The sequence below is a fragment of the Pseudophryne corroboree genome, chromosome 6, assembly GCF_028390025.1.
Source record: "Pseudophryne corroboree isolate aPseCor3 chromosome 6, aPseCor3.hap2, whole genome shotgun sequence".
Lineage (NCBI taxonomy): Eukaryota > Metazoa > Chordata > Amphibia > Anura > Myobatrachidae > Pseudophryne > Pseudophryne corroboree.
Genome location: NC_086449.1, coordinates 182,312,301 through 182,339,417, shown reverse-complemented (window position 1 = coordinate 182,339,417; position 27,117 = coordinate 182,312,301).

Here is a 27,117-nt window from a genome sequence, read left to right as displayed (position 1 = left end):
AGCAGGCCCAGTCTCCCACCTCTTTTGGGGCGACTCCCCAGTATACGCAGCAAGCCCAGTCTCCCACCTCTTTTGGGGATACATCCCAGTATACGCAGAAAGCCCAGTCTCCCACCTCTTTTGGGGCGACTCCCCAGTATACGCAGCAAGCCCAGTCTCCCACTGCTTTTGGTGATACCAGTATGCGAATCAAGCCCAGTCTCCAACCTCCTTTAGTTCAACCTCAAACACATTGAAGAATAGACCAAGAGGTCCAGTATTTGGAGATTCATTACCTAGCACAACTCCAGAGGAATCTACTCCCAGCAATAAACCACAGTACCAAATTCTCTAATACTGTGCACATAAATGTTTATTCTATGTTTATTGGGTGGGTATTGTGCCCATAACTTTATCTTTGGTTAACGTTTTGTTTGTGAAATGCATACAGTATGCTTAAAATGCGTATGTTTGTTTTTAAAAAATCAGGTATTGCGCATCATACACCTTGGTTTTATGATAATCTCGTTTGTATTTTGTACTGCAATACCGCAGCACTTTTTTTTGTCTGTACAATGGTGGTGTTCAACCTCTGCCCTGCAGCTGTTATGGAACTATACTTCCTAGCATTTTCTGCCACCATTTAGCATGGGCTAAAATCTAAAATGTGGCTGGGCATGCTGGGAACTGTAGTTCCATAACAGCTGCAGGGCAAAGATTTAAGACCCCTGTGATACACCATGCCCTTCGGCAAAACTAATATTTAGCGCTGCAATAGCACAGCACTTTTATGTTATGACTAAGGTGGGTGTAATGCGCATGTCATTCCTAAAAACGTTCTGTACTATACCATGTATGTCCTCATAATTTGGAGGATCTCATTAAAGATGTAAAAGATGTGCACACACGTTTTACAACTTGAACAAAAAATAAGATTTTACTCACCGGTAAATCTATTTCTCGTAGTCCGTAGTGGATGCTGGGACTCCGTAAGGACCATGGGGATTAGCGGCTCCGCAGGAGACTGGGCACAACTAAAGAAAGCTTTAGGACTACCTGGTGTGCACTGGGTCCTCCCACTAAGACCCTCCTCCAGACCTCAGTTAGGATACTGTGCCCGGAAGAGCTGACACAATAAGGAAGGATTTTTGAATCCCGGGTAAGACTCATACCAGCCACACCAATCACACAAGTATAACTCGTGATACTATACCCAGTTAACAGTATGAAATATAACTGAGCCTCTCAACAGATGGCTCAACAATAACCCTTTAGTTAAGCAATAACTATAAACAAGTATTGCAGACAATCCGCACTTGGGATGGGCGCCCAGCATCCACTACGGACTACGAGAAATAGATTTACCGGTGAGTAAAATCTTATTTTCTCTGACGTCCTAAGTGGATGCTGGGACTCCGTAAGGACCATGGGGATTATACCAAAGCTCCCAAACGGGCGGGAGAGTGCGGATGACTCTGCAGCACCGAATAAGCAACCTCTAGGTCCTCCTCAGCCAGGGTATCAAACTTGTAGACTCTTGCAAAAGTGTTTGAACCCGACCAAGTAACAGCTCGGCAAAAGTTGTAAAGCCGAGACCCCTCGGGCAGCCGCCCAAGAAGAGCCCCTTTCCTCGTGGAATAGGCTTTTACAGATTTAGGGTGCGGCAGTCCAGCCGCAGCATGTGCAAGTTGAATCGTGCTACCGATCCAGCGAGCAATAGTCTGCTTAGAAGCAGGAGCACCCAGCTTGTTGGGTGCATACAGGATAAATAGCGAGTCAGTTTTCCTGACTCCAGCCGTCCTGGAAACATATACTTTCCAGGGCCCTGACTACGTCCAGTAACTTGGAATCCTCCAAGTCCCAAGTAGCCGCAGGCACCACAACAGGTTGGTTCACATGAAAAATTGATACCACCTTAGGAAGGAATTGGGAACGAGTCCTCAATTCCGCCTTAGCCATATAAAATACAGATAAGGGCTTTTGTATGACAAAGCCGCCAATTCTGATACACGCCTGGCCGACGCCAAGGCCCACAGCATGACCACTTTCCACGTGAGGTATTGTAGCTCCACGGATTTAAGTGGCTCAACCCAATGCGACTTCAGGAAATCCAACACCACGTTGAGATCCCACGGTGCCACTTGAGGCACAAACGGGGCTGACTATGCAGCACTCCCTTAACAAAAGTCTGAACTTCAGGCAGTGAAGCCAGTTCTATTTTGGAAGAAAATCGATAGAGCCGAAATCTGGACCTTAATGGAACCCAATTTTAGGCCCATAGTCACCTCTGACTGTAGGAAGTGCAGAAATCGACCTAGCTGAAATTTCTCCTTTGGGGCCTTCCTGGCCTCACAGCACGCAACATATTTCCGCCATATGCGGTGATAATGGTTTGCGTTCACTTCTGTCCTAGCTTTAAATAGCGTAGAGATAACTTCCTCCGGAATGCCCTTTTTCCTTCAGGATCCGGCGTTCAACCGCCAGGCCGTCATACGCAGCCGCGGTACGTCTTGGAACAGACAGGCCCCCTGCTGCAGCAGGTCCTGTCTGAGCGGCAGAGGCCATGGGTCCTCTGAGATCATTTCTTGGAGTTCTGGGTACCAAGCTCTTTTTGGCCAATCCGGAACAATGAGTATAGTTCTTACTCCTCTCCTTCTTATTATTCTCATTACCCTGGGTAAGAGAGGCAGAGAAGGGAACACATACACCGACTGGTACACCCACGGTGTTACCAGAGCGTCCACAGCTATCGCCTGAGGGTCCCTTGACCTGGCGCAATATCTTTGTAGCTGTTTGTTGAGGCGGAACGCCATTATGTCCACCTGTGGCCTTTCCCAACGGTGTACAATCATTTGGAAGACTTCTGGATGAAGTCCCCACTCTCCCGGGTGGAGGTCGTGTCTTCTGAGAAAGTCTGCTTCTCAGTTGTCCACTCCGGGAATGAACACTGCTGACAGTGCTAACACATGATTTTCCGCCCATCGGAGAATCCTTGTGGCTTCTGCCATCGCCATCCTGCTTCTTGTGTCGCCCTGTCGGTTTACATGAGCGACCGCCGTGATGTTGTCTGACTGGATCAGCACCGGCCGGTGTTGAAGCAGGGGTCTAGCCTGACTTAGGGCATTGTAAATGGCCCTTAGTTCTAGAATATTTATGTGTAGAGAAGTCTCCTGACTTTTCCATAGCCTTGGAAGTTTCTTCCCTGTGTGACTGCCCCCCAGCCGCGAAGGCTGGCATCCGTGGTCACCAGGACCCAGTCCTGTATGCCGAATCTGCGGCCCCCTAGAAGAAGAGCACTCTGCAGCCACCACAACAGCGACACCCTGGCCCTTGGAGACAGGGTTATCCGCCGATGCATCTGAAGATGCGACCCGGACCACTTGTCCCACAGATCCCACTGGAAGATCCTTGCATGGGACCTGGCGAATGGAATTTCTTCGTAAGAAGCTACCATCTTTCCCAGGGCTCGCGTGCATTGATGCACCGACACCTGTATCTGTATTAGGAGGTCTCTGTCTAGAGACGACAACTCCTTGGACTTCTCCTCCCGGAGAAAACCTTTTTATCCTGTTCTGTGTCCAGAACCATACCCAGGAACAGTAGACGCATCGTAGGAACCAGCTGCGACTTTGTAATATTCAGAAACCAGCCGTGCTGTTGTAGCACTTCCCGAGATAGTGCTACTCCGACGAACAACTGCTCCCTGGACCTCGCCTTTATAAGGAGATCGTCCAAGTACGGGATAATTATTTCGGCCATTACCTTGGTAAATACCCTCGGTGCCAGGGACAGACCAACGGCAACGTCTGGAATTGGTAATGACAATCCTGTACCACAATTTTGAGGTACTCCTGGTGAAGAGGGTAAATAGGAACATGCAGGTAAGCATCCTTGATGTCCAGTGATACCATGAAATTCTCCAGGCTTGCAATAATCGCCCTGAGCGATTCCATTTTGAACTTGAACCTTCGTATATAAGTGTTCAAGGCTTTCAATTTTAGAATGGGTCTCACCGAACCGTCTGGTTTCGGTACCACAACATTTTGGAATAGTAACCCCCGCCTTGTTGAAGGAGGGGTACCTTGATTTCACCTGCTGGAAGTACAGCTTGTGAATTGCCGCCAGTACTACCTTTCTCCGAGGCAGCAGGCAAGGCTGATGTGAGGTAACGGCGAGGGGGAGTCGCCTCGAACTCCAGCCTGTATCCCTGTGATACTATTTGCAGAACCTAGGGATCCACCTGTGGGCAAGCCCACTGGTCCCTGAAGTTCTCGAGACACGCCCCTACCGCACCTGTCTCCACCTGTGGAGCCCCAGCGTCATGCGGTGGACTCAGAGGAAGCGGGGGAAGATTTTTGATCCTGGGAACTGGCTGCTGGTGCAGCTTTTTCCTTCTTCCCTTGTCTCTGTGCAGAAAGGAAGCGCCTTTGACCCGCTTGCTTTTCTGAAGCCGAAAGGACTGTACCTGAAAATACGGTGCTTTCTTAGGCTGTGAGGAAACCTGAGGTAAAAAAAAATTCTTCCCAGCTGTTGCTGTGGATACGAGGTCCCAGAGACCATCCCCAAACAATTCCTCACCCTTATAAGGCAGAATCTCCAAGTGCCTTTTACAGGCAGCATCACCTGTCCACTGCCGGGTTTCTAATACCCTCCTGGCAGAATGGACATTACATTAATTCTGGATGCCAGCCGGCAAATATCCCTCTGTGCATCCTTTATATATAAGACGACGATGTTAGCAAAATATTATCCCTGTCTTAGAGTATTAATATTATCTGACAGGGTATCAGACCACGCTGCAGCAGCACTATTTATGCTGAGGCAATTGCAGGTCTCAGTATATAACCTGAGTGTGTATATACAGACTTCAGGATAGCCTCCTGCTTTTTATCAGCAGGCTCCTTCAAGGTGGCCGTATCCTAAAACCGCAGTGCCACCTTTTTTGACAGACGTGTGAGCGCCTTATCCACCCTAAGGGATATCTCCCAACGTGACCTATCCTCTGGCGGGAAAGGGTACGACATCTGTAACTTTTTAGAAATTACCAGTTTCTTATCGGGGGAACCCACGCTTTTTCACACACTTCATTCACTCATCTGATGGGGGAACAAAACACTGGCTGCTTTTTCTCCCCAAAAATAAAACCCCTTTTATGTGGTACTTGGGTTCATGTCAGAAATGCGTAACACATTTTTCATTGCCGAGATCATGTAACGGATGTTCCTAGTGGATTGTGTATATGTCTCAACCTCGTCGACACTGGAGTCAGACTCCGTGTCGACATCTGTGTCTGCCATCTGAGGTAACGGGCGTTTTTCTGAGCCCCTGATGGCCTTTGAGACGCCTGGGCAGGCGCGGACTGAGAAGCCGGCTGTCCCACAGCTGTTACGTCATCCAGCCTTTTATGTAAGGAGTTGACATTGTCGGATAATACCATCCACTTATCCATCCACTCTGGTGTCGGCCCCACAGGGGGCGACATCCCATTTATCGGCCTCTGCTCCGCCTCCACATAACCTTCCTCATCCAACATGTCGACACAGCCGTACCGACACACCGCACACACACAGGGAATGCTCTGACTGAGGACAGGACCCCACAAAGTCCTTTGGTGAGACAGAGAGAGAGTATGCCAGCACACACCAGAGCGCTATATAATGCAGGGATTAACACTATAACTGAGTGATTTTTTCCCCCAATAGCTGCTTGTATACATATATTGCGCCTAAATTTAGTGCCCCCCCTCTCTTTTTAACCCTTTGAACCTGAAAACTACAGGGGAGATCCTGGGGAGCTTTCTTCCAGCTGCACTGTGAAGAGAAAATGGCGCCAGTGTGCTGAGGGAGATAGCTCCGCCCCTTTTTCGCAGACTTTTCTCCCGCTTTTTTATGGAATCTGGCAGGGGTATTTATCACATATATAGCCTCTGGGGCTATATATTGTGATATATTTGCCAGCCAAGGTGTTTTTATTGCTGCTCAGGGCTCCCCCCCCCCCAGCGCCCTGCACCCTCAGTGACCGGAGTGTGAAGTGTGTATGAGGAGCAATGGCGCACAGCTGCAGTGCTGTGCGCTACCTTGGTGAAGACTGATGTCTTCTGCCGCCGATTTTCCGGACTCTTCTTGCTTCTGGCTCTGTAAGGGGGCCGGCGGCGCGGCTCCGGGACCGAACATCAATGGCCGGTTCCATGCGGTCGATCCCTCTGGAGCTAATGGTGTCCAGTAGCCTAAGAAGCCCAAGCTACCACCAGTTAGGTAGGTTCGCTTCTTCTCCCCTTAGTCCCTCGTTGCAGTGAGTCTGTTGCCAGCAGATCTCACTGTAAAATAAAAAACCTAAATATACTTTCTTTCTAGGAGCTCAGGAGAGCCCCTAGTGTGCATCCAGCTCAGCCGGGCACAGAAATCTAACTGAGGTCTGGAGGAGGGTCTTAGTGGGAGGAGCCAGTGCACACCAGGTAGTCCTAAAGCTTTCTTTAGTTGTGCCCAGTCTCCTGCAGAGCCGCTAATCCCCATGGTCCTTACGGAGTCCCAGCATCCACTTAGGACGTCAGAGAAACTTTTATTCCTTCTCGAATAAACTATTTTGGAAAGAAAAACTTGTCTGCCATTTATTGGTGTATATATATATATATATATATATATATATACACTAGGTGATTCACACCGTTGCAAGGGGCTACGCCCCCTTAACCCTTGTACACCCTTGTGGCGTGCAATATTTTTATTATATGGAGTATTACCTCCAATCATAATTGTGTGAGTGGTTAAATATTGCACGGACAAAGGGTGTGCAATGGTTAAGGGGTGGAAGCCCCTTGCAATGGGGTGAACAGCGAACGCAGGGCCTGATGAATCACCTACTAGGTGCTTTGGTTGGGGGAGTGGCGGGTGCGGGGAAGACGCGGATGGGATCCGGGGGTGCCGCGGGAGGGGCGGTGCCGCAGGTGGGGAAGGGGCTGATGCAGTGGTGCCGCAGGTGGGGTCCGGAGCCACCGCGGGTTGGGGAGGAGCAGTTGCGGGGGTGCCCCGGGTGGGGGAGGGTGTCCGGAGCTACTGCGGGTGCTGGAGGGGGTGTGTGGGGGTGCCGTGGATGGGGCCCGGAGGTACTGCAAGTGGGGGAGGGGCGGGCAATGCTTCTCCTCCTGTCAGCAGCTAAGCTGCTGTCCTCCCTTTGGCAGTGGCTCTCCCGGATACTCGCATAGCAGCCAGTCACTATTGTTAGCGCCGGTGTCCCAACGCGCTGCATTACAGGGAAGAAGATACACTCAATAAACTACAGCTCCCAGCAGCCCTAAGGGCTGAAATGCTTCGGTGCTAAGGGCTGCTGGGAGCTGTAGTTTATTTAGTGCGTCTGCTTCCCTGTAATGCGGCGCATTGGGACACTGGTGCTAACAATAGTGACTGGCTGACAGAACTGAGTGACTGGCTGAATCAATGTAAAAGGTGAGAGTGCTGTGCAGTGTCAGTGACACTGCACACAGGCCCGGCGCTAGCCGCTCAGCAAAGGAATGCAGTGCAGGGAGGCACCAGGAAGGAGAGGCGTTCTCCCTGCTCTGTATCCCTGTGCTGAGCTGCTGCTGCTATCCCTGCTGCTGCTGCCGGCTGCTGTCACACATGCAGCGGCGCCAGCAGCACAAAACCTCCTCTCCCCCTCGGCGCCGGCAGCACAAAGCCTTCTCTCTCCCCCCGCTCCCCTGTGTGACATTCAGTGGCCGGACGGGAGCCAAAGGGGGAGGAGTTAGATGGAAATAAGGGGCGGCGCTAGACGGGACCATGCTGCAGCAGGAGGATGAGCTGCTACAGCTTCGGCCAGCCAGACTTCATTAGGTAAGTGTCTGGAAAGAGAGTGAGTGTGTGTGTATATATACAGTGTCTGTGTATACTGTATATATGTGTGACTGTGTATGTGTGTAATGTATGTACAGTATGTGTGTTTGTATATATATATATATATGTGTCTGTTGTGTGTGTATGTGTTACTGCGGCATAATGTGTGTAAGCGTCACTGGTACAGTAGGCGTTACGTGTGTAAGCGGCACTGGTACAGGGGGCGTTACGTGTCTAAGTGGCACAGATACAGGGGCATTATGGCCCTCATTCCGAGTTGTTCGCTCGGTAATTTTCTTCGCATCGCATCGATTTTCTGCTAATTGCGCATGCGCAATGTTCGCACTGCGACTGCGCCAAGTAAATTTGCTGAGAAGTTTGGTATTTTACTCACGGCATTACAAGGTTTTTTCTTCGTTCCTGTCAATCACACTCCGATCACCAGAGTTTGATTGACAGGAAGTGGGTGTTTCTGGGCGGAAACTGACCGTTTTATGGGAGTGTGTGAAAAAACGCTGCCGTTTCTGGGAAAAACGCGGGAGTGTCTGAAGAAACGGGGAAGTGTCTGGGCGTACGCTGGGTGTGTTTATGACATCAAACCAGGAACGACAAGCACTGAACTGATCGCACTGGAATAATGTGTGTAAGCGTCACTGGTACAGGGGGCATTATGTGTGTAAGCGACACTGGTACAGGGGGCGTTACGTGTGTAAGCGGCACTGGTACAGGGGGCGTTACGTGTGTAAGAGTCACTGCTACAGGGGGTGTTACTTCTGTAAGCGTCACTGGTACAGGGGGGCGTTGCATGTGTAAGCGGCACTGGTACAGGGGGCGTTACGTGTGTAAGCATCACTGCTACAGGTGGTGTTACTTCTGTAAGCGTCACTGGTACAGGGGGGCATTGCATGTGTAAGCGGCACTGGTACAGGGGGCATTACGTGTGTAAGAGTCACTGCTACAGGGGGGCATTGCATGTGTAAGCGGCACTGGTACAGGGCGCGTTACGTGTGTAAGCGGCACTGGCACAGGGGGCATTACGTGTGTAAGCATCACTGGTACAGGGGGGCGTTACGCGTCTAAGCATCACTGGTACTAGGGGGCGTTACGTGTAAAAGCGGCACTGGTACAGGGGGCGTTACGTGTCTAATTGGCACAGATACAGGGGCATTATGGCCCTCATTCTGAGTTGTTCGCTCAGTAATTTTCTTCGCATCGCAGCGATTTTCCGCTAATTGCGCATGCACAATGTTCGCACTGCGACTGCGCCAAGTAAATTTGCTAAGAAGTTTGATATTTTACTCACGGCATTACAAGGTTTTTTCTTCGTTCCTGTCAATCACACTCCGATCACCAGAGTGTGATTGACAGGAAGTGGGTGTTTCTGGGCGGAAACTGACCGTTTTATGGGAGTGTGTGAAAAAACGCTGCCGTTTCTGGGAAAAACGCGGGAGTGTCTGAAGAAACGGGGGAGTGTCTGGGCGAACGCTGGGTGTGTTTGTGACGTCAAACCAGGAACGACAAGCACTGAACTGATCGCACTGGAAGAGTAAGTCTCGAGCTACTCAGAAACTGCACAGAAAAATCTTTTCGCAATATTGCGAATACTTCGTTCGCAATTCTGCTAAGCGAAGATACACTCCCAGAGGGTGGCGGCTTAGCGTGTGTACTGCTGCGGAAAGCGGCTAGCGAGCGAACAACTCGGAATGAGGGCCTATGTGTCTAAGCGTCACTAGTACAGAGGGCATTACGTGTCTAAGCAGCACTGGTACAGAGGGCGTTACGTGTGTAAGCGTCACTGCTACAGGGGGCGTTACGTGTGTAAGCGTCACTGGTACAGGGGGGGGCGTTACCTGTGTAAGTGTCACTGGTACAGGGAGGCGTTACGTGTGTAAGAGTCACTGGTACAGGGGGCGTTACGTGTGTAAGCATCACTGGTACAGGGGGCGTTACGTGTGTAAGAGTCACTGGTACAGGGAGGCGTTACGTGTGTAAGAGTCACTGGTACAGGGGGCGTTACGTGTGTAAGAGTCACTGCTACAGGGGGTGTTACTTCTGTAAGCGTCACTGGTACAGGGGGGCGTTGCATGTGTAAGCGGCACTGGTACAGGGGGCGTTACGTGTGTAAGCATCACTGGTACAGGAGGTGTTACGTGTGTAAGCGTCACTGCTACAGGGGGTGTTACTTCTGTAAGCGTCACTGGTACAGGGGGGCATTGCATGTGTAAGCGGCACTGGTACAGGGGGCGTTAGGTGTGTAAGCATCACTGGTACAGGGGGCATTACGTGTGTAAGCGTCACTGGTACAGGGGACATTACGTGTGTAAGCGTCACTGGTACAGGGGGTGTTACTTGTGTATGGTCACTGGTACAGGGGGGCGTTACATGTGTAAGCGTCACTGGTACAGGGGGTGTTACTTGTGTATGGTCACTGGTACAGGGGGGCGTTACATGTGTAAGTGTCTCTACTACAGGGTGTATTATGTGCGCTGTGCCTTTGTAAAGTATGCGTGGGTGCAAATTTATAGTTTGCAGGGGGGCGCCGAACACCCTAGCACCGGCCCAGACTGCACACCTACTGCACTGCACAGCACTGTCACCTTTTACATTGATTCAGCGTCCTGACATTACCCTCCACGATATCACCCACTCTATCCGTTACATTAGCCAGGCCAGGTGCTGTGTTGCGGAGTCAGGACCTCTGGGGATCTGGGCTCGGCTGTGGTTGGGAGGCACTTCTGTAACACCACATGCAGAAAAGGCTCCGGGGCTCAGAGAGTATGCGGTGAAGGAAGGGCTATGAAAGCCTTCTGCTGTGCCGCTTTCATACAGTTCTATGCCGGTGGCCGCAGCAGCTTTTGTTCCACCTGCGCTATGGCTAGGGAGTGGGGATTGTTGATACTGGAGGGGGCAGGCGGAATCGCAGCAGGACATAGTACGCTGCAGTAAAATTATTTTTATATAACACATGTACCTTGGGCAGTGGCGTAACTAGAAATTTTTCTCCCCCAAGCCAAAAAATTCTCTGGCGCACCCCCCCCCTCCCCCCCATAATTGGCACTAGTAAAGCGTCTCCGGCGTGTCTGTTAAATGAAGTGCCGGTTCGTGAGCCAATCAGAGCTCACGAACGGACACTTCATTTAATAGACACGCCGCTGCCGCTGGAGACGCAGGAGGGACACAGGAGAGGCGCGCGCTGTGCCCTCCGTGTCCTCCTTCACAGCAGAGATCAGTGGCGGCTAGGGCGTCCCGCAACCCTGCGCTCCCCCAAGGGCTGCGGACCCCTTGTTACGCCACTGACCTTGGGCAGCACTGATACTGCTTCTCCCTCATAACAGAGGGGAATACATTTACCCCTTTATCTGCTGGACCAAAGGGAGAGATGTTTGGGTGAGTGGATACACAGCTCCCTCTTGCTCTGTGTGGACACATCCTTCTATGGGTGTAGTATGGTATGCCGACGGTCGGGCTCCCGGTGACCAGCATACCGGCGCCGGGAGCCTGACCGCCGGCATACCGACAGTGTGGCAAGCGCAATGAGGGAGAATAAGTGTCGTATGCCGGCTGTCGGGATCCCGGCGCCGGTATACTGTGCGCCAGGATTCCGACAGACGGCATACTGAAGACCACCCCCTTCTACAGTATGTAGTACACATAGTACCTGCTTACCCCAACGCTGAGTGTGCAGCTTGGGGTGGGCTAGTACAGTCAGACCACCTAACTGTGCAGCACAGTGGCAGATGTATTAAGCCTGGAGAAAAGATAAAGTGGAAGGTGATAATGCAGCAGCCAATCAGCTCCTGTCAAGTTACAGACTGGGTTTGAAAAATGACAGTTATGGTGGTTACATGCAGGAAGATATATCTGCAGATCAATGAATCTGCAGATATATCTGCAGGCAGTGAGTTATGCAGACACACTGACTGAACCATTGTGACATATCGTTGGTACACACTGGTTGACGGGCCAACAATATATTGGTTGTTCGATAGAACAGCCGATATATCAGCCAGTATGTACCGAGGTTTAGGAGAAGACTGGCTGGTGCAATATCACCTCCCACTTAATGGGGTCTATGTATCAAAAATGCAATAATTTTCATATTTTTTTATCGTCAGTTATAGGGTCTTTTTCCCGTTTTTTATCAGGTTTCTTTTTCCGACAAATGTATCATTTTTTTCAACGAAAATGTCATTGTGATAAAAGCCCAAAAATGTGATCATTACCGCTCTACTTTTCGGTAGTTTTATCGCATTTTGAAATAATGAAATAAAGTGCGCATGCTTTGTTTCAGAGCTGGACTTGCACAGTGAGTTCCTTGGTGGCGTTCAGCACATACCTGACCTACAGCAGTAAAGAATAGCTAGTTTACTATGGGGACACTAATTAGAAACCTGAAAGAAGAAGGAACTTTTATAAAGTAAATTTGATTGGTTATTGCACAGGTTCTCAAACTCGGTCCTCAGGACCCCACACAGTGCATGTTTTGCAGGTCTCCTCACAGAATAACAAGTGAAATAATTAGCTCCACCTGTGGACCTTTTAAAATGTGTCAGTGAGTAATTAATACACCTGTGCATTTGCTGGGTTACCTGCAAAACATGCACTGTGTGGGGTCCTGAGGACCGAGTTTGAGAACCACTGGGTTATTGTAATGACTGTTATAAACATGTTACTACGATGAAATTCCACTGGCCTTTAGTAGTGTGTGCTGTTTACTTACAACATAACTATTAAGAGTCTCACAAACAAAACACCTCTCTCTCTCTCACACACACATTCACGCACATATATATATATATATATATATTGCAAGAATTGGTGAAAACAAGTGCCCAAGAGTGTGATTATTAAAATATATATATACACATACACATATATAATATATATATGAGATAATTTTTATATGTACCGTATATACTCGAGTATAAATCGACCCGAATATAAGCCGAGGCACCTAATTTTACCACAAAAACCTGGGAAAACTTATTGACTCGAGTATAAGCCTAGGGTGGGAAATGCAGCAGCTACTGGTAAATTTCAAAAATAAAAATAGATACCAACGAGACAAAAACGAGATACCAGTGCCAAATATTCCCCACCCCCAGTGCCAATATGCCCCTCCAGTGCCACATATGCTCCCCCAGTGCCACATATGCCTCCAGTGACAGATATTCCCCCACAGTGCCAGGTACACACATGCCCCCAGTGCCAAATATGCACCCCCCAGTGCCAGGTACACATATACCCCCCAGTGCCAGGTACACCTATACCCCCCAGTGCCAATATGCTCCCCCAGTGCCACATATTCCCCCTCAGTGCCACATATGCCACCCCCACCCCACTTCCCAAGTGCCAAATATGCTCCCCCAGTGCCAGGTACAACTTCCACTCCCCACTCCCCCGCTGTTTTGTGAAGGAGGGACACGGAGGGCACAGCACGTGCCTCTCCTTTGAACCTCCTGCGTCTCCGGCGGCGGGTCTGTTAAATGAAGTGTCGGTTCGTGAGCCAATCAGAGCTCACGAATGGGTATTTCATTTAATAAACCCGCCGCTGCCGCCCGAGACGCTGGAGGGACACAGGAGAGGCGCGCGGTGTGCCCTCCGTGTCCCTCCTTCCCAGGCACTCGAGTATAAGCCAAGAGGGCTTTTTCAGCATAAAAAAATGTGCTTATACTCGAGTATATACGGTATATAATATAAATCTCAAGCAAACAACATATAGAAAATATTAGTACATTTTTAGAGTAGTTCAATATATATAAGTAGAATTTAGATAAAGGGAGATATTTTTAGCATATTCTCTTTGTAAAAAAGTAAATTTAGAGTAAACTACAAGAACAATCATGGCCTATTGCTAAACTCTCCAATAAAATCTGGTGAAAAAAAGATATGAAAAGTTTCAGACAATTTTCACGATAATACAATGATACATAAGGGCCCTCATTCCGAGTTGTTCGCTCGCTAGCTGCTTTTAGCAGCATTGCACACGCTAAGCCGCCGCCCTCTGGGAGTGTATCTTAGTTCAGCAGAATTGCGAACGAAAGATTAGCAGAATTGCGAATAGAAAATTCTTAGCAGTTTCTGAGTAGTTCCAGACTTACTCCTACACTGCGATTAGTTCAGTCAGTTTCGTTCCTGGTTTGACGTCACAAACACACCCAGCGTTCGCCCAGACACTCCCCCATTTCTTCAGACACTCCCGAGTTTTTCCCAGAAACGCCAGCGTTTTTTCGCACACTCCCATAAAATGGCCAGTTTCCACCCAGAAACACCTACTTCCTGTCAATCACACTCCGATCACCAGAACGATGAAAAATCCTCGTTATGCCGTGAGTAAAATACCTAACTTTTTAATAAAATAACTAAGCGCATGCGCTCTGCGAACCTTGCGCATGCCCAGTAAGCGACTAATCGCAATATAGCGAAACTCGGCAACGAGCGAACAACTCGGAATGAGGGCCAAGGTTCCCATTCATTTTCAAAAGAGGATGGAAAAGTTTGCAAAAAAAATGCGAAAAGTAGATTTTGCGAGAAAAAAACCCCGATAAATAAAATCGAAAAAACCTACATACATACAGACGATACTTAAAAAATGCGAAAAGTATAAAAAATAAATAAATCGAAATTTATCTAATTTTTTAACGCAAAAAACTGTTGATACATAGGCCCTTATAACTTCTTCAGGCTTAATACATCTACCTTGGGTTTTTACAGAGGCAACCTCTTCATGGGCACTGCCTAGAACATATTACTGATTCTGTAGCCCTGTCTGTAAAGCATTTCACTTTCATATTGCTGATTATTGTGGATTCCGTGATCTTCCACGAGCAGTGGATAAGTGGAATAGCCTCCCATCAGAGGTGGTAGAGGCTAAGACAGCAGAGCAATTTCAACATGCATGTGATAGACCACGGGTGGGGAACCTCCGTATAAGGCCTGCAAAGCCGTTTGTTCCGGACCACCCGCTGCTCTATGTCAGCGAGACATGCCGCCCCTCAGTCCGGCGGCGGCGTGTCTCAGCTGTCAGGGCAGGGAGGAGAGAGCAGCTATGTCCGGCGGCAGCGATGGGTACGATCTCAAACTAGCTGCCAGTTCATGAGCCAATCAGAGCTCACGGCCCAGCAGCCAATCAGGAGCCGCTGCTGCAGGTCCGCGTGCTCTGATTGGCTCACGAACCGGCGGCTAGTTTGAGGTCCTACACGCTGCGGCCGCCCGACATAGCTGCGCTCTCCTCCCTGCCTGACCCCTGACATGCCGCCGCTGGACGGAGCACTAAGGGGCAGGAGAGGCGCACGCTTCGCTCTCCTCACCTCCCCTGACAAACAGCAGCAGCGGTGAGCAGCACAGTGGAGTGGAGGGGCATGTGTGGGGCTATTTATATCTGGCACTGTGGGGAATTTGTGTATCAGGCACTGTGGGACATTTGTGTATCTGGCACTGTGGGGCATTTGTGTATCTGGCACTGTGGGGCATTTGTGTATCTGGCACTGTGGGGCATTTGTGTATCTGGCACTGTGGCGGCATATGTGTATCTGGCACTGCACTATTGGGGGCATATGTGTATCATGTCCCATTTTAATTGGCTAAACCCATAAGGGGCTTAACTACTGGGGGAATAACTACTGGGGCAGGCTATTTTTTAAGTTGATAATTTTTGTATGGCCCCTGAAGGATTTTATAAATATCCAAATGGCCCTTGGTAGAAAAAAGGTTCCACACCCCTGGGATAGACATAAGGATTATCCTTACAAAGAGATAAGGTTCTTATCTGCCGTCACATTCTATGTTTCCAGCAGTTATAAAATATCCTTACATAACAGCTCTTCCTAGTCCTGGTGTAGGTATATAAGAATACGAATGGACATTTCCTTAGCTATTTTCATCATACCATACAAAGCAGGTGAGAGATAAAGGTGAAGCTTAGCACAGTAGCCTGAGGTGTGCTGGCTGGAAAGATGGTTCTTGTTGTGATACAACAACTTCAAGTGTGTAGAGCCATCATGAACATGAACGGGGGAATCCCTGGAGCAGTCTGACTGTCAGCAGCCTCTCCAGGGCCCTATCCTGATGACAGTGAGGTGTGAGAGACTCTGATCTCGCTCTGCTCATGTCCTGATCCGGTGACAGGAATGTGCGGGAGGTGGCGTTTTCCGTGGGACCTGACACTGTGGGTTTGTCATGTCCCTATCAGATTCCTTCAGGGTAGGCCAAGTGGTTTCACCTCCAAATAACTTGTCAGTCAACTGAACTCTTTGGATGTAATTCAAACCTCTTGTCCTGGCATTTTGAACCATCTAACCTTCTGTGTACAGATCCTCATCTAACCCTTCAGTGCCTGTACAGAAATTCTCCAGCTTCATATCAACTACTGGCTTGTTCATGTTAATATTATTCTCTTATACCCCTTTCACATCGTGCAAATAACCCGGTATCGACACGGCATATTGCCATGTCGACATGGGTCAGTGTGCGATGTGAAAGCACTTTGCCCGAATCAGCGGGTCGCCTGACCCGGTAATTCAACCCGGTATAAAAGAAGGATTATACCCGGGTTGAATACCAGGTCAGGCGCAGTGTGAATAGGAGCCGTGTCGATGCGACACTGCTCCCATTCACAGCATAGGGAGAGGCGGCGCAGGAGATGAGCTCATTTCCCAGCGCCGCCTCCACCCCCGCCCCTGCTGCTGCTGCGCCCACCTGCTGCTATGGCAACCAACCCGGTATATTGCCAGGTCGGAAAGCCAGCAAAGCAGAGCAAATGCCGGATCCCACCCGGTAAGGACACGTTTATCTTACCGGGTGGGATCCGGCATTTGCAATCTGAAAGCGGTATTATTAAGTACAATGCAGCTGATACATCAAGCACAGTAAACAACACCCATTTTGTTCAGTTTAATTTACTATCTTAGGTTAAATACTGATCATTTATTAGTCTAACTCACGTTTCTCTGAACAGGGGTGTAAAGATCACTGGAAGGCCAATGTACTTTTTTCAGGGATGTGGCCTAATCGCAGGAGGCGTGGCCCCTTATGCATTTGGCGGCACTATTGTACCCAGGGCCGGACTAGCAGAAGGGCCGATGCGAAGGTGGACCAATCCGGTCCCTCAGAGAGCCGGGAAGGGCGCGTGCAGCGCAGCCTCCGGCTCTCTGGTTCAGCCGCCCCATGGTCTCCATGGAAATGGGAGCGTGCCACGAGTCCACGCCCCCGGACTCACGGTGCGCTCCCGCCCCCAGCAAGTGTCGCCATGGTAATGGGGGCGTGGCACAAGTCCACGCCCCCATGACTTGTGGCACGCCCCCGTACATCGTGGCGACGCGCCCACGTGGCACGCATGCTCGCGAATGCCCGGGTCATTTTACAGCCCCAGTCCATCGCTGATTGTTCCCCTCAGCCAAGGGCAAATCTAGAGGTGAGTGTGATCACCCCCTCCCCCCCCCCCAGTTGCAAAGGAAGAAGAGACTGGTAAGTGGCAGCAGCCTCTCTGTATCACCAGCAGTGTGTGCTGGCTGGAGAAGAAGCTGCTGCTGACAGGTAAAGGGGTGGTGGGGGACCCAGGCCATCCATCAGGCTCCGGCCCGGGTAATTAGTACCCACTCCTCCCCATCTCGGCGGCAGTGTCTGAAACCAATAACAAAACAATTCTTTCTTGGAAAAAATGTCCTACAGCAATGATGATGTTTACCCATTGACATAATATGATGCCTATAGATACCATGAAGGTGATGCTGATAAAGGTGCCATAAAAAGGCTTTACACTGATCTGTGCTGGCCACGTCCTCTGAGCACATGATGTAATGTGGAGGGGGCAGGGCTGCTACAGCACTGTCCGGAGCATCCTGAGGCTGTAAGAGCTGTAGTGTGTACGGGATCCGGTCAAGATGCCGCCGGACGGAATCCCGGCGGTCGAAATACCGACGCCGGAATCCCGACCGCCGCAATCCCGACATATTCTCCCTCCGTGGGTGTCCACGACACCCATAGAGGGAGAATATAATAGTGTGCCGAGCGTAGCGAGGCACCGTGCCCGCAGCGTGGCGAGCGAAGCGAGCCCGCAAGGGGCTGCGTTCCGCTCGCCACCCCTGTCGGGATTGTGTGGTCGTGATTCCGGTGTCGGTATTTCGACCGCCGGGATTCCGACCACCGGCATTTAGTACTGATCCCGTGTGTACATCTGGAGTCTCAATATAACGGTCCTGGTGGGACTACAGTAGCGATTCCAGCTACAGGTTCCAGACACCATAATAGCTAGATGCAGGATCGTGGGTGAGCGGTGGTATCTCCCACAGGGCTCTGTGCTCAGAGCCTGATCCAGGTCTCGATGCTTCTGCTACACTATGCGCAAAGTACTGATGTTTGGTACTTTGCGCATGTGCAGGACCTGTACTGTATATGTGCTGTACAGATACTGTATTGTCGGAAGCAGAAAGCTCCAGACACCAGTTGATTGACAGTCTGCAGCTGTTTGGGTGCAGGGAGGGTGCAGCGCGTCGCCTGCGTTTTGGGGAAGTGCTGAGACCACGATCTCCATCTTCTGACGGAGATTTCCTGTCCTCCTGGACAGAGCTGCAGCACCTGGCTTGGGTGACCCCATGGGTCAGGCAGCCAGCCAATAGTGTTGCAGGTGATCCGATACTGCATTCTCAGATGCAGCATTAAATCACAAATGCATGCTGCATTACTATATCTGTCCATCGCTACTGCTTGCTAGGAAGTAGCAGCGATGCACAGTACAAATACATTTCAATCTGGCCCTCTGTGAGGCGGTACTCGCACTCCTCTAGTTATGGCCCTGCTCATACAGATCTAAAAGGAACTGCTACCAACATTGGATCATTGGATGGCATCAAAATTAGGGGAAACCTATTTGAGTCATTAATAAGTCTGAAAGGTCTCCCTCTAGTTTAAAAAAAGAGTGAGGGAAAAAGTAAGGAGTACATGTAAAAAAGAAATGAAACGTGCCTTTATTTAATTTGCTTTCACTGCCTTAGCCTTTGGATAATTAGGAAACTATATTTCAGGATAATTTCCTGGGATTGCGTTAAGTAAGGGAAGTATTATGTAAAATGTGTTCCCCGTCTAGTGCCCGTAAAATAAAAGCTTTCGATTTCAATATACTGCCAAGAGGAAAATCTTACAGATCCTGAAAAAAAACAACAGAAGATTGGCTAAGAAACCTAATAGTGAATACCTGGCAAAAGTGAAACCACACAAAAACATTTCTACGTCCTGGTTCTACGGTGCTCAGACTGTTACAGCTTGGTACCGCTTTGGAACCTACCCAATGCCTCTCATTTCCGCTCAGTTGCATGGGTTTACAGAGCAAGACTTGGGGAGGCGCAGAAGCTTGTAGAGGAAGAGAGGAGGAGTCATATATATGAGTACACCAGAGCAGTACATTCCTATGGCAGAGCTAAATGAAAAATGATTAAGGACTGGACGTACTAAAGTAAAAATACATCCAAACTCAGAAAAGGGCAGTTTTCTTAGGTTTGACCGCATTCCCCATATGTGCAAATCTCAGAGAACGCTATACTTTCCGGAGCTTGTACCCAGTAGGCAGATGGCGTTGCTTTACATTCTTCCCTAAGAGGCTTGCGTGTTGGACAGCGCATGCGCAGAAGGCCCCCTGGGTCATATTCATGGAAGTCCTATCATCGCTAAGGACAGCTCTTTACGAAGAGCTGTCCTTTGCAATTGTAATCGTATTTGTACATGCACATAGCGTTACTATCACCAATATGCATGCGATAAGTAGCGGGGTGTATCACATTCAAAATGCGAAGCTTGATACATCCGGCCTAAGGATGGCAAAGGGCGCATATTTAGCAATGGTCATTTACACTCTGCAAATAGGACGAAGTTTTGCACACACTAAGGGCTGCCTTCAGATTTCATCCTATCATTTTAGTTAGATCCATTTTAAGCCTTTGTTTTGCTTTTCAGCAAAGAATCACATTTCCAGGTACAGTGACTGTTGTAATATAAAGCAACGGATCAGACACTTTCATTACACATTTTCCAGTCATGCACTATTGATCTGCACTATTAACTCTGTTCAAAATAAACAAAAAGCCCATTGTTGTCATATCATTCACTTATGGCTGTACAAAGGGCTGTGCGACCGGTGCTGCCACTCAGGGCGCAAGGTCAAAGTGTTACAGCCGCTGCCCATGATTTACTCCAGTCATAAATGGCTGCCCAGTGGCACCTGTTCCCAGTGCCCTGAAGAGGCTCCCGCAAACCTCCTTCTACTCCTTGAAGAGGTAAGCATGTGCAGCCATGATGTGGTGTCACTGCAGAGGAGTCAGGTGAAGCCGAAACCAGAAGAGCAGACTCTGGGAAGTGCCCCAAGGTCAATAAAGTAGAATCAGGTGTGATGTGCTGGAGAGAACAAGGGCCAGCTACCCTGCCAAGGACACTAAAGCATCTTGTTATTGAACTGCAGTTAGTAATAAGTAAAATTGGTGAACCTCACATACACATCTCAGATTCAGAGTTGCACGTAAATCCAATCTGTGGATGGCTTATGAGATTTTTTCACTTAGCATGTATCCAAGCCGAGCATACACTACTTTGAACAACTGCAGACAATAGTCGTACACATCTCAGCCAGATCTACACTTACGGCTGAATGGGTGTAACTGGGCAGGAATGGGTTATTCCCACATATACTAGGTGTTCCAAGGGCATGTATGTGGAATTATGGGGTACATGGCTGTACAGAATGGGGCCAAGCCCAGATACTGTAGGGACTGTGACCCAACTGTGGAGGCATGACCATACCCCCCATACAAAAAATATGAAAGAATTATGCTCTGCCACACTCGCTGCAGAGGAAGGTGCTGTGTTGTACACCTGCAAGCCGGGGGTATATCTGGACACACACACACACACACACACACACACACACACACACACACACACACACACACACACACACACACATACACTCACTCACTCACTCACTCACTCACTCACTCACTCACTCTCTCTCTTCATGCAGACAACAGCCTTCCTGGACACACGGCAGCCCAACACGCTGAGGAGAGAAGCAGCTGACAGGTAAGAAATGTGTGTGTGTGCGTTGGGGGAGGGGCTCGTTGGCTATCCTGGGCTTGATGGAGGGCCCAGCAGGTGTTATTAGTAAAATGTAGAGATCCACCTGAATTCAGACAGATCTACAGTATGTACTAGTGCAAATGCTAGCCAATAGATGGATGTGGTGTGGCCACATAGATGCTACTAACTCTGTAATCCATGGTAACAATTCGCAGTGAGATAGTCACTAAGCGCCTTGAGTTCTATTGGAGGCAGAGCACTATATAAATACATTTATTATCATTATCGTCATTTAATGAGGCTATTAGATTAAATGCAAAATTTACCTGTATTGCCTTTAAACTCACCAGAATCATGTTGGCTCCTGCAAATCACCAGCTATTAAATTTAGCCCCTGATCTTACTTTATTACTATGTTTGTTCTCCATTATAAAGCGCGGTACTAGGCTTACCATACTATCCCTTCAAACCAAGACACTCATGAATGACACTGGTTCTGTGGCTGATTAAAAGCAGGTGAAATCCAGACTTGAATTAAGCCAGTACCAGATCCTGTGTAATTCATGAGTGTCCCGGTGTAAAGGGATAGTTTGGTAAGCCCATACAAATACATGTTTAATATAATATTTAACAATAATAATCCCCACTCACCTACTTACCATACGTGGTACTAATATCAGTTCATTTTAAACCCAATTTTCTTTTTCCTTTTTAATCCTGGAAATTAGGCCCCTTATCCATTGGGCGGGGGTGCATTGTGCCGTGATATTAAACACATTCTGCCAGATCCACCCCCTTTTCCTACTGATGAAGACCAGGCAGCTCTGGACTACAGAACCCACTCCTAAACCAGCCTGGGGTCTGTGTTTCAGATGTTAAACATTCCTAGGGCTCAGTCAGATCCCTCAATAGGCTGCCATTGTTTGAAGTTTCCATTAAAGGCAAGTGCTTCCCACAAGGACGTATGCAGAGCTGGAGATGAAAGAGAGCTGCACCCCCCCTTTCTATATTATACTAATTGCCTAGTTTCACCTTTATTTGTTGTCGTTAGGTTTTTATGAGGGTCCCAGCAGGATGTCCTGCTCACTGTACTGTATGAGGCTCCTGTTATTCTATTCACGCAGGAACTGCATTGCAATGCTCTCAGATTTGCTCTGGGCAACTGGCAATAACAAGGTGATTCTTAATTGTGACATTTTGTGGCTTAGTAGGAATGTGCAGGTTGCGGGTTGGTTTATATAAGTAATGCTTGTGAACAGACATGTATGGGTCTGTACTTTAACTAGTGTAGCTTTACAGATGACATTCTTGGGTCTATGTGGCAGGGCTGCTCATTATATGGAATCACTCGATTTTCCTCCAGTTCCCTAGCTTCTGTTACCGCTATGCCACATAGGCGCTTGTTCTAATTATCTAGATTGAAGGATGTATTTTTCTGCTTACCACATAATTGCTTTAGAAAGTAATGGATATGGTCAGATGATGCCTTTTACAACAGTAATTAACATACGCTGTGCTTTAAAAAATGTCCACTTTACTCTATACAATAGATAGTAATTACCTTCCTAATATAAGCATTATTTGATACTATTATACATACTTAGCTGTAACTTTTCTGCAATTCCAATATCCGACCCCTCACTGCATCTACTCTCTCTCCTTGTTCTTCTTGGTTGCTAGGGGCAGCTGGAGATTGCTTTCTTCACATTTTGCATTGAGTCCTTCTCAACATGATTGGCTGATTGAGGATCCCAGGTCCCACTTCTGTCTTTCCTTGCGGTCATGAACAATGCTGTAAATGTTTTCATCTTGTAGATTGTACGCTTGCGAGCAGGGCCTTCTTACCTCTGTGACTGGTTGTTATTACTCAGTTTTGTTTTATCATTGTTTCCAATTGGAAAGTGCAACAGAATTTACTGTGCTATATAAGAAACTGTTAATAAATAAATAATAAATAAATCTTGCTGACAAAGAAGGAGATGTATCAAAGCTTGGGGAGAGATAAAATGGAGAGAAATAAAGGGGCCCATTTATCAACGAGTGTTAAAACTTGTTGTGAATGTTAATGATCAAACTCTTTGCATGTGATAAATGGTGTTCCAGCCAATCACCTCCCAACAGTCATTTTTCAAACACATGACATGAGCTGAACACATGATAGTAGCTGATTGGCTGGAGAACCATTTATCATTCAGAACGACTTTTTACATTTGTTGATAAACAAGCTCCAAAGTATCAGCCAGTCAGCTCCTAACTGCCATGTTACAGGCTGTTTTTGAAAAATGACAGATACTGATTGGTTGGTACTGTATCTCTGTATACTTTATCACGACTTTGAGTCCTGATGGAAAAAAGCACTATATAAATAAAAAAATGATTAATTATTATTATATCTTTCTTCCAAAGGTTTGATACATCTCCTGCAAATACAACACTGAACTGAAATTAAACTGTCTTGAACTTCTAGCCTACAACACTTGAATGCCTAGAAATTTTAGGGTACAATTTTTCAAAGGGAGAAGATCCCCAATTTAGTGATCTTCCCTATTTACCATTCCTCCCGGCTATCAGGTATCGCCAGTGTGTCTATCGCAGGGGCTCTTCATGTTTTCATTTTGGGGACTGTAACTGGAGTCTTAATAAGTAAAACCCAAAATATGTGAAGTTTTCTATGTGCTGCACATCTAGAACTAACAGGAGCAGAATCCATCATGACCACACAAATGTATATCTATAAAAACCTGAAAGTAGAGATCTGCGACGGGTACTTTTCGTGTTTTGTATTTTGGTTTTGGTTCTGATTCCCCGCTCATGTTTCGGTTTTGGATTGGTTTTGCAAAAACCACCCTTTTGTGTTTTGGTTTTGGTATTGGATGTGGATAATTTTTGAAAAAAATAATAAAAAACTAGAGATGAGCGCCGGAAATTTTTCGGGTTTTGTGTTTTGGTTTTGGGTTCGGTTCCGCGGCCGTGTTTTGGGTTCGACCGCGTTTTGGCAAAACCTCACCGAATTTTTTTTGTCGGATTCGGGTGTGTTTTGGATTCGGGTGTTTTTTTCAAAAAACCCTAAAAAACAGCTTAAATCATAGAATTTGGGGGTAATTTTGATCCCAAAGTATTATTAACCTCAAAAAACATAATTTACACTCATTTTCAGCCTATTCTGAACACATCACACCTCACAATATTATTTTTAGTCCTAAAATTTGCACCGAGGTCGCTGTGTGAGTAAGATAAGCGACCCTAGTGGCCGACACAAACACCGGGCCCATCTAGGAGTGGCACTGCAGTGTCACGCAGGATGGCCCTTCCAAAAAACCCTCCCCAAACAGCACATGACGCAAAGAAAAAAAGAGGCGCAATGAGGTAGCTGACTGTGTGAGTAAGATTAGCGACCCTAGTGGCCGACACAAACACCGGGCACATCTAGGAGTGGCACTGCAGTGTCACGCAGGATGTCCCTTCCAAAAAACCCTCCCCAAACAGCACATGACGCAAAGAAAAAAAGAGGCGCAATGAGGTAGCTGACTGTGTGAGTAAGATTAGCGACCCTAGTGGCCGACACAAACACCGGGCCCATCTAGGAGTGGCACTGCAGTGTCACGCAGGATGTCCCTTCCAAAAAACCCTCCCCAAACAGCACATGACGCAAAGAAAAAAAGAGGCGCAATGAGGTAGCTGACTGTGTGAGTAAGATTAGCGACCCTAGTGGCCGACACAAACACCGGGCCCATCTAGGAGTGGCACTGCAGTGTCACGCAGGATGTCCCTTCCAAAAAACCCTCCCCAATCAGCACATGATGCAAAGAAAAAGAAAAGAAAAAAGAGGTGCAAGATGGAATTATCCTTGGGCCCTCCCACCCACCCTTATGTTGTATAAACAAAACAGGACATGCACACTTTAACCAACCCATCATTTCAGTGACAGGGTCTGCCACACGACTGTGACTGATATGACGGGTTGGTTTGGACCCCCCCCAAAAAAGAAGCAATTAATCTCTCCTTGCACAAACTGGCTCTACAGAGGCAAGATGTCCACCTCATCTTCACCCTCCGATATATCACCGTGTACATCCCCCTCCTCACAGATTATCAATTCGTCCCCACTGGAATCCACCATCTCAGCTCCCTGTGTACTTTGTGGAGGCAATTGCTGCTGGTCAATGTCTCCGCGGAGGAATTGATTATAATTCATTTTAATGAACATCATCTTCTCCACATTTTCTGGATGTAACCTCGTACGCCGATTGCTGACAAGGTGAGCGGCGGCACTAAACACTCTTTCGGAGTACACACTTGTGGGAGGGCAACTTAGGTAGAATAAAGCCAGTTTGTGCAAGGGCCTCCAAATTGCCTCTTTTTCCTGCCAGTATAAGTACGGACTGTGTGACGTGCCTACTTGGATGCGGTCACTCATATAATCCTCCACCATTCTATCAATGTTGAGAGAATCATATGCAGTGACAGTAGACGACATGTCCGTAATCGTTGTCAGGTCCTTCAGTCCGGACCAGATGTCAGCATCAGCAGTCGCTCCAGACTGCCCTGCATCACCGCCAGCGGGTGGGCTCGGAATTCTGAGCCTTTTCCTCGCACCCCCAGTTGCGGGAGAATGTGAAGGAGGAGATGTTGACAGGTCGCGTTCCGCTTGACTTGACAATTTTGTCACCAGCAGGTCTTTCAACCCCAGCAGACCTGTGTCTGCCGGAAAGAGAGATCCAAGGTAGGCTTTAAATCTAGGATCGAGCACGGTGGCCAAAATGTAGTGCTCTGATTTCAACAGATTGACCACCCGTGAATCCTTGTTAAGCGAATTAAGGGCTGCATCCACAAGTCCCACATGCCTAGCGGAATCGCTCCGTGTTAGCTCCTTCTTCAATGCCTCCAGCTTCTTCTGCAAAAGCCTGATGAGGGGAATGACCTGACTCAGGCTGGCAGTGTCTGAACTGACTTCACGTGTGGCAAGTTCAAAGGGCATCAGAACCTTGCACAACGTTGAAATCATTCTCCACTGCACTTGAGACAGGTGCATTCCATCTCCTATATCGTGCTCAATTGTATAGGCTTGAATGGCCTTTTGCTGCTCCTCCAACCTCTGAAGCATATAGAGGGTTGAATTCCACCTCGTTACCACTTCTTGCTTCAGATGATGGCAGGGCAGGTTCAGTAGTTTTTGGTGGTGCTCCAGTCTTCTGTACGTGGTGCCTGTACGCCGAAAGTGTCCCGCAATTTTTCTGGCCACCGACAGCATCTCTTGCACGCCCCTGTCGTTTTTTAAAAAATTCTGCACCACCAAATTCAAGGTATGTGCAAAACATGGGACGTGCTGGAATTTGCCCATATTTAATGCACACACAATATTGCTGGCGTTGTCCGATGCCACAAATCCACAGGAGAGTCCAATTGGGGTAAGCCATTCCGCGATGATCTTCCTCAGTTGCCGTAAGAGGTTTTCAGCTGTGTGCGTATTCTGGAAAGCGGTGATACAAAGCGTAGCCTGCCTAGGAAAGAGTTGGCGTTTGCGAGATGCTGCTACTGGTGCCGCCGCTGCTGTTCTTGCGGCGGGAGTCCATACATCTACCCAGTGGGCTGTCACAGTCATATAGTCCTGACCCTGCCCTGCTCCACTTGTCCACATGTCCGTGGTTAAGTGGACATTGGGTACAACTGCATTTTTTAGGACACTGGTGAGTCTTTTTCTGACGTCCGTGTACATTCTCGGTATCGCCTGCCTAGAGAAGTGGAACCTAGATGGTATTTGGTAACGGGGGCACACTGCCTCAATAAATTGTCTAGTTCCCTGTGAACTAACGGCGGATACCGGACGCACGTCTAACACCAACATAGTTGTCAAGGACTCAGTTATCCGCTTTGCAGTAGGATGACTGCTGTGATATTTCATCTTCCTCGCAAAGGACTGTTGAACAGTCAATTGCTTACTGGAAGTAGTACAAGTGGGCTTACGACTTCCCCTCTGGGATGACCATCGACTCCCAGCGGCAACAACAGCAGTGCCAGCAGCAGTAGGCGTTACACGCAAGGATGCATCGGAGGAATCCCAGGCAGGAAAGGACTCGTCAGACTTGCCAGTGACATGGCCTGCAGGACTATTGGCATTCCTGGGGAAGGAGGAAATTGACACTGAGGGAGTTGGTGGGGTGGTTTGCGTGAGCTTGGTTACAAGAGGAAGGGATTTACTGGTCAGTGGACTGCTTCCGCTGTCACCCAAAGTTTTTGAACTTGTCACTGA